General features: G+C 40.8%; 1 pseudogene; it reads right to left on the reverse strand.

The window, feature by feature from the left end:
• Nucleotides 1-596: 596 nt before the first annotated feature.
• On the reverse strand, nucleotides 597-1,858 carry LOC111901783 (F-box protein At5g07610-like; annotated as a pseudogene).
• Between the last annotated feature and the right edge of the window lie 16,371 nt (nucleotides 1,859-18,229).

Raw genomic sequence — 18,229 nt, forward strand, 5'->3', positions numbered from 1 at the left:
TGTGTGTGTGAATATATATATATATATATATATATATATATATATATATATATATATATATATATATATATATATATATATATATATATATATATATATATATATATGAATTGGTTGGTATGATATACCGTGATATTTAAAATTTAATATCATTACCGTACCAAGTTTACTGAATTGGTATCCTACTACCAACCAAACATGTTGGTTACCAAATATATTGGTAACCAACTTTTTTGATTGGGTTGGTAACATGTTGGTTGGTTCTCCGTTGTACATATTTAACAGCCTTAATTTTCCTATATGATCTTAATGACAGATTAAGATAATGAATCTAACAAGATAATGTAACCCCACATAGAAACAAATAGACGATATACATGTTGATATGAAAAGGATCTTCTCTTTTCTTTTCATGTAGTGCCACTCTTGGAGGTTTGCCATGCCATAGGTTAATTACAGGGAAATAGCAATTATTATGTTTTACCTTGGTTATTATACATTATAATATAAACATGTTATTGATAACAAGGATACGCTGCTATATTTTTCATAATTTATATTCTTGATAAAGAAATAGCTAGTAGCTGACAGAATTCAGAAATTTACACACAAATATTGGATGTTTTAGAAAGAAACTAAGGTTTCAATATAGCGATGAACTTGCGACTTATAGATTATTGGGCTCAGATTGAATATCTACTTGAAACTTTTGTCATATACACTGTACTTTATGATCTTCCCGGGAATAAAAATCGCCATGAACGTTTCATCATCCTCTTCACCCCTAACCACATCTAACACAGAATAATTGTATAATTGTGGAATCGACGGATCTTGGTCTCTACCTATCACCTTGATCGTCTGGATCATCTGAGGGTAAGCATTCAGAAGCTCATCAAGCTCCACTCGATACTTGAGAAACCACCCAGAATAATCGTTCAACATCTCATACACGTTCAGCTGTAAATGTCTCTCACCACGATCAGCCCACTTCCTCGACACCAAATGCAGATGACCTCGTGACTCCCCAAAGTAAATAGGCCCGTTAACTCCAACCACCGATGGCAAGAATTTCAACTCTTCTGTGTCAAGCTTGAAGTAGCATGGGTTACCATTGGAAGGAACCCAGTGAATCGCATGATGCAAATAAACGCCTTCTCTGAAGTCTGTATGATAAGGCGCAGAGAAAAATTGTTCTGAAATCTTCCATTTCCCTGTCTCCGATGAGTATATTTGAATTTGCAACCGATCTTCATCACGTTTAATATAACGAATGCAAACAACTTTGTAGCGAGGACAATCTGTTTGGTGAAATGCTAGACCCATAAAACAGATAGTTCTACGAACAATATTTCCGCCTCCAGGAACCGATGGGATGAGCGCAAATTGCTTGGTGGTGGGATTGAATACGTAATACAGCAAAAAAGCAATCCATTACAAGATTGGATGATTTTAATACCACGATGATCAGGATAGAAGTCGAGATTACGAAAAGGAGGAGGGCTATTGTTCTCATCGTCAAATGGAACATACAGATCTTGAAAGAACAAGCCAGGAGAGATCAAACCATTTTTATACAGGAGGGTGAAACGCTGGTCGCTCAAAAGGGAATGCCAGTGTTTGGATACGGATTTGCATCGAAGAACAGAGGTGACTGGCAGCCTGAGAAGGATTTCGATTAGAAGATCATCGTTCGAACCAATTAATTCTCCAGAATGCTGCTGGGTTTTCTTGATTTGGGTTTTTGTGTTCACCATTTTTTTAGTGGGTTGAAAGCCTTGAAGAAAAGGTGTATTTGTAAGGTTTGTTTTCATGGTGAAAGGTTGTTAGGGTAAACAGAAAATGAGATTGTGACGGGAGCTTTGCGCAAGATTTTGATGTTGACTTGAATTTGTCAAAAAATTTAAGGTCATTCATGGTTTCAAGCAATATAAAAAAGAAAAGGTAAAATTAGAGTCAGTTTTTTTTTTTTTTTTTTTAACCACATCCCTTAATCAAAAGTAAATTACTAATTGAGTAACAGAAATGGTCCTTGTGGTTTGTTTAAATTCGCAGCTTTAGTCCAAACTTTGATAAGTCACATCCCTATGGTTTTCAATTATTGCAGTTTTCGTCCTTTTGTTTAACTCTGTTAGAAAGTACATTAAAAGCGCGTAAAATGACTAACATGCCCCTCCATCCTTCTTCTCGTACTACAAATCGACAACCCTGCCTCAATCCTTGCACTGCCCTCTCCCCACCTCCATCATGAACGACTTCCCCCCACTTCACCATCATTATCGCATCCTCCTCTATCCCTTTCCGTCACACCATTTAATTGCACCTACTTCCCACTTTTTACTCTTCTACATGGAAATGAATTTCAGATGCAGATTAGTGAGAGATACAACAAATGTGACATCCCCTAATTTCTCGGCCAGAAAATACAGATTTAATTTATGCTTTTTAAAATAAAATCAGAGAAATCTTTTCAAAAGATGTTGCGAAATTGGTCCCCAAACAACATATGATAAAAGTTTATCAAAACCCTTCATTAAGAAGGTATATATTTTCCATATATATCAAAACCTCGGATGTCATGTTCCGATACAGATCAAAAACATAAACAAGACATTATAAGCCTTTCAACAGTTATTTACAACTACTGGCATATAATCCAAAAATCTCTCGTCGTCCTCCGACTATGCTCGGGGTCCACTACCTGTAACATAAAAAGCTGAGTGGGTCGGGCTTGGGAGCCTGGTGAGCATATAGGGTTTTCAACCCACAATAATAATAAACTTATTAAGTTCACCAATCAACAATAACCCTGATTACCCGTTCTCGTTATCCTCATTTTACGTCCCTAAACACTTTTCACAAGGGACCTAGCCTAAAGAATATCGTCGGGATGGACACTACTGCTAAGGGGTTTCCTCAGCCATACATGTCCTAAAGGCAACCATGAGGGGGATGGAGTACAGCGAATGAACACTCTCAGTTCATTAACACCTACAGGTTGCGGACCTGCTAATGTTTCCCACTGGACTGTCTAGAAAGTCCGTGGTCGTCATCCAAACTCCGCTAGATGATTGGATCTCAAAACACATCGAGGCCTCTCCTCAATTTTATTTTATCACACATCACTATCTACCCGTGTTCTACCCAACATATTTATAGATAAAAATACTTATACAGTTTAAAACTTGTATAAAACGTCAACACAACAATCACCTCAAATAAAAAATTAATATATTTACACATAGCACGTATTATAAGGTAAATACTTCATATCTATGTGTAAAATGAAAGTGACTATACACTCACATAATTTGATGATAATCGGGCAGCAATTCGTTTCCTAAAACGATCGTTTCTAATAAAACCGAGAGTTTTATTGAGAAACCGGGCTTTGCAAAAGTCGGGCTTCGAAACCGAAAAAATAAATTTTCCGGGCTTCTCGGGCATTTCGTGGCGTATTCCGGGCTTTACAATCGATATCGGGGCTTCGCGGGATGTTAAGATGAAAGAAATATGGGTTTAGGGGTTAAAATTGACAAATTTTCAAAGTTACCCGGGAGGTCACGCACCCTTCTATTTATAGGGGCGAGGCTTCTGATCGGATGGTCAGGAGGGAAGACACGCGTCGTAGATCCGAAGCTTGCAGGGGAGGTGGCTCGCACATGGTCTGCGCATGCCAGGGCTCGCTGGCAGTCTGTGATTGGACCGAGGCGTGTGTCCGATGCGCAGGTGGTCAGCATGTGCGAGGGTCTCGGTGGCACTCGCTGATTGGACCGCTTCGGATAAGACCAGGTGCTCGGATGACTCAGCAGCTCGGGTAACTCAGCAGCTCGGGTGACTCAGCAGGACACGTGGTGCATGCGAGGCGAGGGTGACGTGACAAAGTGTGACTATGCGAATTTTCTCGATTTTCGTGCCAAAACTTCTAAAATCCATAACTTTCGCATACGAACTCCGTTTTTGACGTTCTTTATATGCACACGTAGCTAAAATTACGCTCTACAACTTCCGTTAGACTTTATCGGCTAATTTTGAATTTAAATTTTATATTATTATTTTTAACAGACCGGGACAGGAAATCCCTTAAAAATTCATAACTTCTTCATCCGACGTTCGTTTTCGTCAAACTTTTTACCGTTGTGCTCTAATGACGAGACCTTCAATTCTCGTTTAGCTTGTGTCGGCTAAAAATCGCTCGATCTAAAATTCGAGTTTTTAGCTGTCTACTGCTAAGCTGAAACTTCGAAAAATCATAACTTCCTCATACGAAGTCAGATTTGAGCGTTCTTTTTATCGAACTTCTCAGTTTAACGAATACTACAAGTTTCGTTTAGACCACTAAGGCTAAAAAGTAGTTTATCGAAAACTCACTTTTTACGACATTCAGCACCGTGCCGGTTTTGTCGCTAAACTTCGACAGGTCATAACTTTTTCGTTATAACTCGGATTTTGGTATTCTTTATATCCCCGAAATCCTTGTTTCAACCACTACAACTTTATGTAAAGATATCGGGCTTATCTCACACTTTAATTTTGACGCTTATTTTTATTCTTAATTAATTAAGCCCTAATAATTAAGCATAAAACACATAATTCATATAATATTCACTTAATTCCTTTTCATTTCTTCAAAATGAGTTATAAAGGTTAAGCTAAACTATCAACTTAATATAAATGCCTAGGCTAGAAACACGAGTGTTACAATTCTCTCCCCCTTAGGATGATTCCGTCCCCGGAATCATATATCACCAAACAAATGCGGGCAGCGACTCATCATGTCACTCTCCGTTTCCCAAGTGAGATTTGGTCCATTCGTATGTTTCCAGCGCACAAGCACTAAATCGACCATCTTGCGTCGTAACTTCATAGTCTTACGGTCAACGATTGCCTCAGGTTCTTCGATCAACCTCTTGTTTTCATCCAACTTTAACTCAGAAATCGGAATTATGTTGGGCACATCTCCTGTGAACTTTCTCAAGTAACACACATGAAAGGTGTTATGAATACCCTCCAGTTCTTCCGGTAACTCTAGCTTGTAAGCTTGATTCCCGAACCTCTGAAGAACATTAAATGGTCCAATAAACCTTGGACTCAACTTCCCTCTTTTACCAAATCTTATAAGTCCCTTCCACGGCGAGACTTTAAGTAAAACCGAATCTCCAACATCGAAGGATATCGGTTGTCTTTTCTTGTCAGCATAACTCTTTTGTCGATCTTGAGCAACTAACATCCTTTCCCTTATCACTTTCAACTTTTCGGTAGTCTGATGGACCATTTCAGGTCCCATAAACTGCTTTTCCCCAGCTTCCAGCCAACATGATGGCGTTCGACACTTTTCCCCATACAAAGCGTGATAAGGTGCTATCTTAATGCTTGAGTGGAAACTATTATTATAGGAAAATTCTACTAGAGGTAAGTGTTCATCCCAGTTACCTTGGAATTCTAGGGTACATGCTCTCAGCATATCCTCCAATGTTTGAATCGTTCGTTTGCTCTGACCATCGGTTTGCGGATGGTAAGTTGTACTTAAACACAACTTAGTACCCAATTCCTCTTGTAGACTCCTCCAAAACCTTGAGGTAAAACGGCTGTCACGATCGGATACAATCGTTAGCGGAACACCGTGAAGCCTCACAATTTCCTTCACATAAGAATTCGCAAGTTTATCCATAGACCATTTCTCTTTGGCTGCTATGAAATGTGCACTCTTAGTGAAGCGATCAACGACTACCCAAATCATGTCGTGACCATTCCTTGTTTTGGGCAGTTTAGTCACAAAATCCATGGTGATGTCTTCCCATTTACCCATGGGTACAGGTAAAGGTTCTAAACTCCCATACGGTTTCTGATGTTGTGCCTTAACCCTAGCACAAGTTACACACTCGGCCACATACTTAGCAACATCGAGCTTCATCGTCGGCCACCAATAATAGGGTTTTAGATCCCTATACATTTTTGTACTACCGGGATGAATCGAGTACATGGTCTTGTGAGCTTCTTCCATCAGAAGATCTCTTACTCCGCCCGTCTTAGGTACCCAAATCCTATCTTGGAATACCTTCAACCCTTGGTTGTTTGTACCGAACATTAACGTTTTGCCCAAACGTTCTTCCTTTCGGTCATTTTTCTCTAAAGCTTCCTCTTGAGCTTTCTTTATACTTTCCATAATTGTCGAGACAACTTCAATTCTCAACGCTCTTGGCCTTTTCTTTTCAAGGTTTACCTTCCGACTGAGAGCATCAGCAACAACATTTGCTTTACCAGGGTGGTAAAGTATCTCACAGTCGTAGTCCTTGAGTAACTCTAGCTAACGTCGTTGCCTCATGTTCAATTCCTTCTGATTAAATAGATATTGGAGACTCTTATGATCAGTGAAAAGTTTACACTTTGTGCCATAAAGATAATGCCTCCGTATCGTTAGGGCGAATACTACCGCTGCCAACTCCAAATCGTGAGTGTGGTAGTTCTTTTCATGCTCCTTCAATTGCCTTGATGCAAACACTATCACTTTATCCCTTTGCGTCAGAACACAACCTAACCTAACTCCAAACACATCGCTATAAACTGCGAAGTCATCAACTCCTTCTGGCAACGAAAGAATTGGTGTTTCACACAATCTCTTCTTCAACTTCTCAAAGGCTTCCTTATGCTTCTCATTCCAAGCATAAGTAGCTCCTTTGTCGGTCAAAGCTGTTAATGGAGTAGCAATCGAAGAAAAACCTTGGATAAACCTTCGGTAATATCCAGCTAATCCTAAAAAGCTTCGAATCTCCGTAGGACTTTTTGGTTGTTCCCACTTCATTACAGCTTCAATCTTTGCTGGTTCAACCATTATTCCTTCTTGGTTAACCACATGACCTAAAAATTGGACTTCTTGAATCCAAAATTCACATTTGGAGAACTTTGCATACAACTTCTCCATTTTCAGGACTTCTAGCACTTCACGCAGATGCTTTTCATGCTCCTGCTTGCTTTTCGAATAAATCAAGATATCGTCTATGAATAATATCACGGATTTATCTAAGAATGGTTTACAAACCCTATTCATAAAATCCATGAAAGCTGTTGGGGCATTGGTTAGTCCGAACGACATAACCAAAAATTCATAGTGTCCATATCTCGTTCTAAACGCAGTCTTTTCGATATCCTGCTCTCTCACCTTTAGTTGATGGTATCCTGACCTAAGATCGATCTTCGAGAAATAGCTTGAACCCTGTAACTAGTCGAACAGGTCATCGATCCTTGGCAACGGGTACTTGTTCTTTATCGTCACTTTGTTCAGCTCTCTGTAATCGATGCACATTCTCATGCTCCCGTCTTTCTTCTTTACAAATAACACAGGGGCTCCCCAGGGCGATGAACTAGGTCGAATAAAACCCTTGTCCAATAACTCCTGAAGTTGTGTTATAAGTTCTTTCATCTCTGTTGGTGCTAATTGATAGGGTGCTTTTGCTATCGGCATCGTTCCTGGTAACAAGTCGATACGAAATTCTACTTGTCGATCAGGGGGCAATCCGGGAAGATCTTCGGGAAAGACTTTCGGATAATCACACACCACCGGAATATTTTGCATCTCCTTCTTTTCCATCTTAGCATCGATCACGAATGCTAGATATGATGTACATCCCTTGGCCAAACACTTTTTGGCTTTCATTAGGGAAATGATTCCAGAATTTACTCTGTGTTTGTCTCCATACACCATAAACGACTCTTTCCCTGGCGGGTTTACTTTTACTATCTTCTTTCTACATAATATTTCTGCATCGTTGGCGCTAAGCCAATCCATTCCTAAAACTATGTCGAATCCATTTAACTCGATAGGCAATAGTTCCTCGTGGAACTTATTCCCATCCAAGTTAATGAGGATGTTTTTCATACGATGACTAACAGGTACAAACTTGCCACTAGCAATCTCGATTAATAAGGCATTAACTAGCCTATCTACAGGCAAAGCTAGATTTCTACCAAATTCATGCGATATAAAGGAGTAATTGGCTCCAGAATCAAACAAAATTTGGGCAGGCAACTCGTTTACAAGAAAGGTACCTGAAGCGACGTCGACTTCTTCTTTTGCAGCTTCAAGTGTCATCTGAAAGGCTCTCGCCTTCGGCTTTGGTGGTATATTGGGCTTTACGGCATCCTTCCTCTTTAGACAGTCTTTAAGAACATGCCCTATTTCATGGCACTCAAAACATACCCTCTTGTCGGACGGACACACGTTGGCATAATGCCCAGTCTTTCCACATTTGAAGCAAGTCACCTCCTCACTACTCCAAAATTCTTGGACTTAGAAAATTTGCTTTTCACCATTTCACTTCACCTCCTCCTCCTCCAAACTTCTTGGACTTAGAAAATTTGCTTTTCTTGTTGGAACCTGAAGTTCCTTCAAATTTTCTCTTTTCACCAACTTCTGCCCTCTCCAGACCCTTCTTTTTGATCTGAACCTCAACATTCTTAGCAGCCCAGATGGCGGCTTTCAAAGTGGTTGCTTGCTTAACCATCGGACAAAAGTCCGCTGGTAATCCGAGGGCAAACTTGTTGACCTTAGAGAGTTCAGTTGGAACTAGATGAGGAACTAGCTTCATCTTTTCCATAAAACTAGCAGCGTATTCAGTAACGCTCATCTTTCCGTTCTTTAAATTCTGGAACTCATTATTGATTTCCAGAAGATCCTGCTCAGAGCAATACTGCAATTTCAGTTGTACCACAAAATATTCCTAAGACATCTTACTAGCTTCACCCTTGGGCATCGAATCAGCTAGTAACTTCCACCAGCTCAACACACCAGACTTTAATAGAGGAATTGCAAGTGCGGTCTTTTGTTTGTTGCTGCACTCACAACTTTCAAACATCGTCTCCATTTCGGAGATCCAATTCATGACTTCCACCGGTGTCGGACTTCCAGATAGACACGACGATTTAGATGCCATGAAATCTTTGTATTTGCATCCGCGTCCATCAACTCCTACATCCTAGTTGTTTTGTCTAACTATCGGTGGGTTGGCTTGAGCAAGAGTCCCACTGTAATTCCCTCCTACTGATTGCCCTTCATTCAATACGGGCTGTTCAACAGACGTCGTGGTCTCTTCTCTATGTTGTTGTAGTAATCGCCTTGTCTCCTCCATCTAGCGATCTAACATCATCTGGATCATTGCTTGTACCCCAGCCATCGTCATTGGCTTAGGTGCAGCTCCTACAACAGGTACTTGCTCAACTACATGAGGTTGAGGCTGTTGATCCCTGTTTCCGTTTGCATTTGCAGCTCCACTACGAGTTCTTGCCATTACAATCTATATAACGAATAAGGCGAATTTAGGTCTTTATCCTTGTTAGACATGTCAATTCCCTTATCACTTCGAAACGTTTACATGTTAGTTCTAATCTTGTAATCATACGCTTAGAATCCTACACACACTACAAGAAAAATCACGAATAACTACGGAAAAATGTTACGGAATCAAATTCCGTAGCAATTTTGCTACGGAATATGCTACAGAATGACTTTCTGTAGTTTTTTTGTTACAAAATTTTTTACGAAATAAAATTCCCTAGCAAACTTATAACTAGTTACGGAAATTTGTTACAGAATCGTAATCTGTAGTTAGACTGCTACCGAATTTGCTAAGGAATTAAAATACGTAACAATTTTGCTACATAATAATATCTTGTAGCTGTTTTGCTATGAAATTTATTTACGGAAATGATTTTTGTAGTTATTTCGCTATGAAATGAAATTTCATAGCTATTATGCTACTTAAACTGATTTCCATAGCTATTTTGCTACAGTGGAAAAATTCACAAATCTTTTGTTACAAAAATTTATACGGAACTAAGTTATGTAGCTATTTTGCTACGGGATGAAACGTCATAGCTATTTTACCCTTAATATATTTTAATAATTTTTTTAATTGTTTTTTTTTTAATTTTTATAAATGATCTTCCATAACAAATTTCTAACAGTTACAAGAAAAACAAAAGATGCATCGCTTAACAGGTGAAATTGACTTGAGATTTTATAAAATTGGTTTTATTCCTATTTTATATTAAAGAAATTATAAAATATCCTAAAAAGCTAAAAACGATAGAAAAATTTGTTATTCCACCGTTTGTTAATAGAATCCCCTATGTGAATTAAAAATCTACCCTTGCCTGATTTCATGATTAGTTTTCCCTCCTTCGTCCCTATCCTACTAACGCTACAACCCCTAAATTTCTAATCGCGATCGTTGGCCGCTACTAAGCCTCCCCGTCACTCCGATTTCAGAGGTATTTTTTACTGTTAGTGGGTGGGTTATTCCTAATATGTTGGGGGGTTTGTGTTTTGGTTGTATGTGACATCCCCAAAATCACGGCTAGAAAAGACCGGTTTGTTTATGCTTTGTTTAAAAATCAGAGTTACATTTTAAATGAAAGTGTTGCGGAATTTGTCCCAAAACAAAAATATGATAAAGATTTATCAAAAGCATTTCCATATAAATGTATTTCATTAAAAGACTCGGGATGTCATGTTCGTACAGATCAAAAGCATAAACAGTACAATATAAGCCTTACTACATTATTTCATATCTACAGGCCTATATTCGTAATCCCTCGTCCAAAACATCACATCTATGCTCATGCGCCACTACCTGTAATACATAAAACTGAGTGGGTCAGGCTTGGGAGCCTGGTGAGCACATAGGGTTTTCAACCCACAATAAATAAGTTTATTAATTTCATCAATCAACAATAACCCGATTACCCGTTCCCGTTATCCTCACTTTACGTCCCTAAACACCTATCATAAGGGACCTAGCCTATGGATCATCATCGGGACGGACACTACTGCTAAGGGGATTCCTCAGCAATAAATGTCCTAAAGGCAACCATGTGGGGGATAGAGTACACCGGTGAACACATCGTTCACAAACACCTACAGGTTGCGAGCCTGCTAGTGTTCCACTGGACTGTCTAGAAGAGTCCGTGGTCGTCATCCATACTTCGCTAGATGACAGAAACAACAACATCAACATCAAAGCCTCTCATCATTTTATCACACATCACCTATTACATCTACCCATGTTTTACCCCAACATTTTCGTAGATATAAAATACATATACAGTTTATATCATTGAAAACATGTATAACAACGTTCATCTAGCATAGATAGCAAGTATTCAGATAATATGCACACATAGCACGTAATTTATATAAAATACTTCATATCTATGTGTAAGTTGAAAGTAACTATGCACTCACCTGATTAGGTGGTGACTCAGAACTCGGACAGCGCTTCGATACTCTCAAACGATATTCCTTCGATAAAACCTAGTATCGATACCACTAGGGTTTAGTTTAACGATAACCGCGACAAATTAATTAGTCCGAGTATTATTAAGCGTTAATAATACTCATAATAATAGCTCAAATAATTATTTTAAGGACCTAATAACATTCCTATAATTATTTGAAAACTATATTAAAAATTGCGTAAGCGTAGCACACTTACACCGATTTTTATCGAGAACCGAGACTTAATTGGAGCAGCGTTTTGAAACCGAAAAACTCCTTTTTCTCGGGACTCCGGGAGCCTCGGGGCTTCCCTAGGGTGCTAAGGGTTTTACCTAGGGCTTAGGAGGGTTTAGATGAGCTAGAGAGAGAAACTAGTGAGAGAAAGAAGAGGTTTTGGGGTGAAGAGAAATGGCAGCCTCGCACCTCAATTTATAGGGTCTGGCTTCGGACATTACGCTGGGCGTACCGAGGGTACGCTGGGCGTACTCCTCGGATAAGATTGCCAGCCTCGAACCAGTTGTCTTGCACTTCATCGGACGGATAAGAACCGAAGTACGCGGGGCGTACTTGGCCTCGGACGCGGGGCGTTCTCCGGACGCTAGGCGTATCCTCGCTACGCTGGGCGTAACCCTCGCACCAGGTGTCACCATCCGAAGCGATTTCATCCGACGGCTGGGAGTTCGGCCACGTCATCCTTTCATGCATCAGTTTCGCAAGTTTACTTTCAAACTTTAAAAATTCGTAACTTTCTCATACGAACTCCGTTTTTGACGTTCTTTATATCCACGCGAAGGTGGGAACGTACTCTACAACTTTCGTTTAGACTTCGTCGGCTAATTTTGGCTCGATTTTAAATTTTATATTATTAACGGGTCGGGATACGATTGGTCCGTTAAATCCTCATAACTTCTTCATCCGACATCCGTTTTCACCCATCTTTTTCTCGTTACGCTACTCTTAACGAGATTTTCGATTCTCGTTCAGGTTGTGTCAGCTAAAAACCGGTCGATCTAATATTCGAATTTCGAGCTGTACACTGCTATTCCGAAACTTCGAAAAATCATAACTTCTTCATACGAAGTCAGATTTGGGCGTTCTTTTTATCGATGTTCTTAGTTTAACATATTCTACGACTTTCGTTTAGATCGCTAAGGCTAAATCTCGCTCTATCGTAAGTTCACTATTCACGCTTCCCGGTATCGTGCCGGTTCTGTCGCGAAACTTCGACGGGTCATAACTTCTTCGTTATAACTCGGATTTCGGTGTTCCTTATATGAATGGAAACCTTGAGACATATTCTACAACTTTATGTAGAGATATCGGGCTTATCTTACACTTTAATTTTGACGCTTATTTTTATTATTTATTAATTATACATTTATAATTAAATTATAAGCACATAAATACACATAATTCACATAATACTCAAATATTTCATCTTTATTACTTCAAAAAGAGTTACAAGAGTTGACCTAGACTATTACATTGAGAAAAATGCTTAGCCCTGAAACCCGGGCGTTACAATTCTCTCCCCCTTAGGATGATTCCGTCCCGGAATCATGCATCAGCAAACAGATGTGGATAGCGACTCATCATGTCATCCTTTGTTTCCCAAGTGAGATTCGGCCCATTCGAATGTTTCCATCGGACTAGCACTAAGTCGACCATCTTGCGTCGTAACTTCTTAGTCTTACGGTCAACAATTGCCTCAGGCTCTTCGATCAGCCTTTTATTCTCATCCATCCTTAACTCTGAGATTGGAATTATGTCAGGAACATCTCCCGTAAATTTCCTCAAATAACACACATGGAAGGTGTTATGAATACCATTGAGTTCTTCGGGCAATTCCAACTTGTAAGCTTGGTTCCCTATCTTCTGAAGAACTTTGAACGGTCCAATAAACCTTGGGCTCAACTTTCCTCGTTTCCCGAATCTTATAAGTCCCTTCCACGGTGAGACTTTAAGCAAAACGGAATCCCCAACTTCGAAGGTTATCGGTCGTCTTTTCTTGTCAGCATAGCTCTTCTGACGATCCTGAGCTGCTAACATTCTTTCCCTAATCACCTTCAACTTCTTAGCAGTCTCATGGACTATCTCGGGGCCCATAAACTGCTTCTCTCCGGCTTCAAGCCAACAAGACGGCGTATGGCACTTTTGTCCATACAAGGCTTGGTAAGGTGTCATCTTGATGCTCGAGTGAAAACTATTGTTGTAGGAGAATTCTACCAGAGGTAAGTGCTCATCCCAATTCCCTTGGAACTCGAGGGTACATGCTCTCAGCATATCTTCCAGTGTCTGAATCGTTCTTTCGCTCTGGCCATCGGTTTGCGGATGGTAAGCAGTACTCAAACATAACTTTGTACCCAACTCCTCTTGTAGACTCTCCAAAACCTTGACGTGAAACGACTATCACGATCTGATACAATCGTAAGAGGAACACCGTGAAGTCTTACAATTTCCTTCACGTAAGCATTTGCGAGCTTATCCATAGACCACTTCTCGTTGGCTGCTATGAAGTGTGCACTCTTGGTGAAACGATCCACGACTACCCAAATCATGTCATGACCGTTCTTAGTCCTGGGCAGTTTAGTCACAAAATCCATGGTGATGTCTTCCCATTTACCCATGGGTACAGGTAAGGGTTCTAAACTCCCATACGGTTTCTAATGTTGTGCCTTAACTCTCGCACATGTCACGCACTCGGCCACATACTTCGCAACATCGAGCTTCATCGTTGGCCACCAGTAGTAGGGTTTTAGGTCCCTATACATTTTAGTGCTACCGGGATGAATCGAGTACATGGTCTTGTGTGCTTCTTCCATCAGAAGATCTCTTATTCCTCCAGTCTTAGGTACCTAAATTCGATTTTGGAATACCTTCAGTCCTCGACTGTTTGTACCGAACACTAACGTTCTTCCCAAACGTTCTTCATTTCGGTCATTTTTCTCTAAAGCTTCTTCTTGAGCTTTCCTGATACTTTCCACAATCGTTGAGACGACTTCAATTCTTAACGCTCTTGGCCTTTTCCTTTCAAGATTGACTTTCCGACTGAGAGCATCAGCAACAATATTTGCTTTACCCGGGTGGTAAAGTATCTCACAGTCGTAGTCCTTGAGAAGTTCTAGCCAGCGTCGTTGCCTCATGTTCAACTCCTTCTGATTAAAGAGATACTAGAGACTCTTATGATCAGTGAAGAGCTTGCACTTCGTGCCGTAGAGGTAATGCCTCCATATCTTTAAGGCAAAAACTACCGCTGCCAACTCTAGATCATGAGTGGGGTAGTTCTTTTCGTGTTCTTTCAATTGTCGAGATGCGTATGCTATCACCTTTTCTCTTTGGGTCAGAACACAACCCAAGCCGACTCCAGAAGCGTCACTATAAACCGCGAAATCTTCGACTCCATCGGGTAGAGAAAGTATCGGTGCTTCACATAACTTCTTCTTTAGCTTCTCGAATGCTTCATCGTGTTTCTCACTCCACGTATACGTAGCTCCTTTATGAGTCAAAGCTGTTAATGGAGCAGCTATCGAAGAAAAGCCTTGGATAAATCGTCGATAATATCCGGCTAATCCTAGAAAGCTTCGAATCTCCGTGGGACTCTTTGGACGTTCCCACTTCATTACAGCCTCGATCTTTGCGGGGTGAACCATTATTCCCTCCTGGTTAACAACATGACCCAAGAATTGGACTTCCCGTATCCAAAAGTCGCATTTGGAGAACTTTGCAAAAAGCTTCTCCTTCTTCAACACTTCTAATACTTCCCGTAGATGCTTGCCATGCTCCTCTTGGCTTTTCGAGTAGATGAGAATGTCGTCGATGAACACTATCACGGATTTATCGAGGAATGGTTTACAAACCCTATTCATCAAATCCATGAATGCTGCAGGAGCATTGGTTAGTCCAAATGACATAACCAAGAACTCGTAGTGTCCATATCTTGTTCTGAATGCAGTCTTTTCAATATCCTGCTCTCTCACCTTCAGCTGATGATATCCTGACCTAAGATCGATCTTTGAGAAGTAGCTCGAACCTTGTAGCTGATCGAATAGGTCATCAATCCTTGGCAATGGATACTTGTTCTTCATCGTTGCCTTATTCAGCTCTCGGTAGTCTATGCACATCCTCATGCTTCCGTCCTTCTTCTTTACGAATAACACCGGAGCTCCCCAGGGTGATGAACTAGGTCGAATAAAACCGTTGTCCAACAGCTCCTGAAGTTGCGTCATGAGCTCCTTCATCTCCGTCGGTGCTAATCGGTAAGGTGCTTTTGCTATCGGTGTTGTTCCTGGTAACAAGTCTATACGAAACTCCACTTGCCTATCAGGTGGTAATCCGGGAAGATCTTCAGGAAAGACTTCCGGATAATCACACACAACCGGTATATTCTGCACCTCTTTCTTCTCCTTCTTGGCATCGATTACGAATGCCAAGTATGATGCACATCCTTTGGACAAACATTTCCTGGCTTTCATCAGGGAGATGATTCCAGAATTCACTCTGCGTTTGTCCCCATACACCATAAATGATTCCTTTCCAGGTGGGTTTACCTTTACTATCTTCTTTCGGCATTGAATCTCAGCATCGTTGTCGCTAAGCCAATCCATACCCAAAACGATGTCGAAACCGTTTAACTCTATGGGTAATAGCTCTTCGTGGAATTCGTTTCCGTTTAGGTCAATGACGATGTTCCTAATATGATTACTAACAGGTACGAATTTGCCACTGGCAACTTCTACAATCAGGGTATTATCTAGTTTTTCTACAGGCAATGCTAATTTCCCACCAAATTTACGCGACACAAAGGAGTAGTTGGCTCCGGAATCAAATAGTATATTTGCAGGCAAACCATTTACAAGAAAGGTACCTGAAGCGACGTCTGCTGCCTCCTTTGCAGCCTCGAGCGTCATCTGGAAGGCTCTTGCCTTCGGCTTCGGTGGTATGTTGGGTCTTCCCGTCTCCTTCTTCTTCGGGCAATCCCTTGAAATGTGCCCCTCCTCGTTGCACTCATAACAGACCTTCTTAGTGAACGTGCATTCATTGGCATAGTGCCCAGGCTTTCCGCATTTGTAACAAGTGACCCCTCCATCACACTTCCCAGAGTGCTTTTTCTTGCACTTGTCACACCACTTCGCTTCTGATCCTCCTCCTCTCGAACCAGACTTCGAGAATCTACCCTTCTTACCGAACCTTGAGGATCCGTCAAATTTCCTTTTCTCGCCAACCTCGACTTTGCTGGCAGCTCTTCCCTTAATCATATCCTCCACAGACTTGGCAGCCCAGATAGCTGCCTCCAAAGTAGGTGCCTGACGCACTGGCACCGCATACTCCCATGGTAATCCCTTTGCGTACTTATCAATTTTCGTCAGCTCATCCGGAACAAGACGCAAGGCAAATTCCATCTTTTCTGTGAAGTTGTTCGTGTATTCATCGATTGACATGCTCCCCTTCTTTAGGGTTAGAAACTGGTTCTCTAGCTCGAGCAGGTTTTGAGCTGAGCAGTACTTTCGTTTGAATTGTACCAGAAATTCTGCCCATGTCAGTTCCAGGGGTTTGTTGGGGCTTAAAGTCTTCCCCAAAGTATTCCACCAACGTACAGCGCCTCCTCGAAACTGACGCACTGCAAACGTGGTCTGTAGCTTCCCTCTGCAACCGCATGTCATGAAAGCTAACTCCATCTCCGAGATCCAATCCATGACTCCGATTGGATCTTCCTTTCCCGTGAAAGTCGATGGCTTGCAAGTCTGAAAATCCTTGTACTTGCATCCATTTCTCTCGAATCCGTCATCTTGGTTATTTTCTTGAACTATTGGTTGGTTGACTTGACCAACAGTTCCACTGTAGTCTCCTTCCTCAGTCTGCCCTTCGTTCAACTCGGGCTGTTCGATTTGAATAGTGCCTTCCTCTCGATTTTGCTGGAGCAAACGTCTAGTTTCCTCCATTTGACGATCCAACATAGCCTGGATCATCGCTTGCACTCCGGCCATCGTGACTGGCTCAGGTGCAACTTCTTCTACAACAGGTATTTGTTGAACCACTGGGGGTTGGTTCCTATCTCCATTCGCGTTCACGTTTCCGCTATGAGTCCTTGCCATCTTGATCTATACACCGAATAAGGTGAATTTAGATCTTTATTTAGGATAGATGTTTAAATCGCCCTTATCACTCCGAAACGTTTACATGCTAGTTCTAATATCGTAGTCGTATGTTTAGAATCCTAAACACATAAGGTTTCCAGATCCGGTCGGCAACAGACCATAGATCCGAACAATTAACAACATATTATGCACAAAGCATTTAGCACATAAGAGCATTTTAGGCACAATTCCTAAAATAAGCTAGTGCTCACACCTCACAATCATCGCTTAGCATTCTAATTTTAAGTCTAGAAATCCTACAAATTCCTAGTTCGCTTAAACTAATGCTCTGATACCAACTGTGACATCCCCAAAATCACGGCTAGAAAAGACCGGTTTGTTTATGCTTTGTTTAAAAATCAGAGTTACATTTTAAATGAAAGTGTTGCGGAATTTGTCCCAAAACAAAAATATGATAAAGATTTATCAAAAGCATTTCCATAGAAATGTATTTCATTAAAAGACTCGGGATGTCATGTTCGTACAGATCAAAAGCATAAACAGTACAATATAAGCCTTACTACATTATTTCATATCTACAGGCGTATATCCATAATCCCTCGTCCAAAACATCACATCTATGCTCATGCGCCACTACGTGTAATACATAAAACTGAGTGGGTCAGGCTTGAGAGCCTGGTGAGCACATAGGGTTTTCAACCCACAATAAATAAGTTTATTAATTTCATCAATCAACAATAACCCGATTACCCGTTCCCGTTATCCTCACTTTACGTCCCTAAACACCTATCATAAGGGACCTAGCCTACGAATCATCATCGGGACGGACACTACTGCTAAGGGGATTCCTCAGCAATAAATG

The sequence above is a fragment of the Lactuca sativa genome, chromosome 9, assembly GCF_002870075.4.
Source record: "Lactuca sativa cultivar Salinas chromosome 9, Lsat_Salinas_v11, whole genome shotgun sequence".
Taxonomy (NCBI): Eukaryota; Viridiplantae; Streptophyta; class Magnoliopsida; order Asterales; family Asteraceae; genus Lactuca; species Lactuca sativa.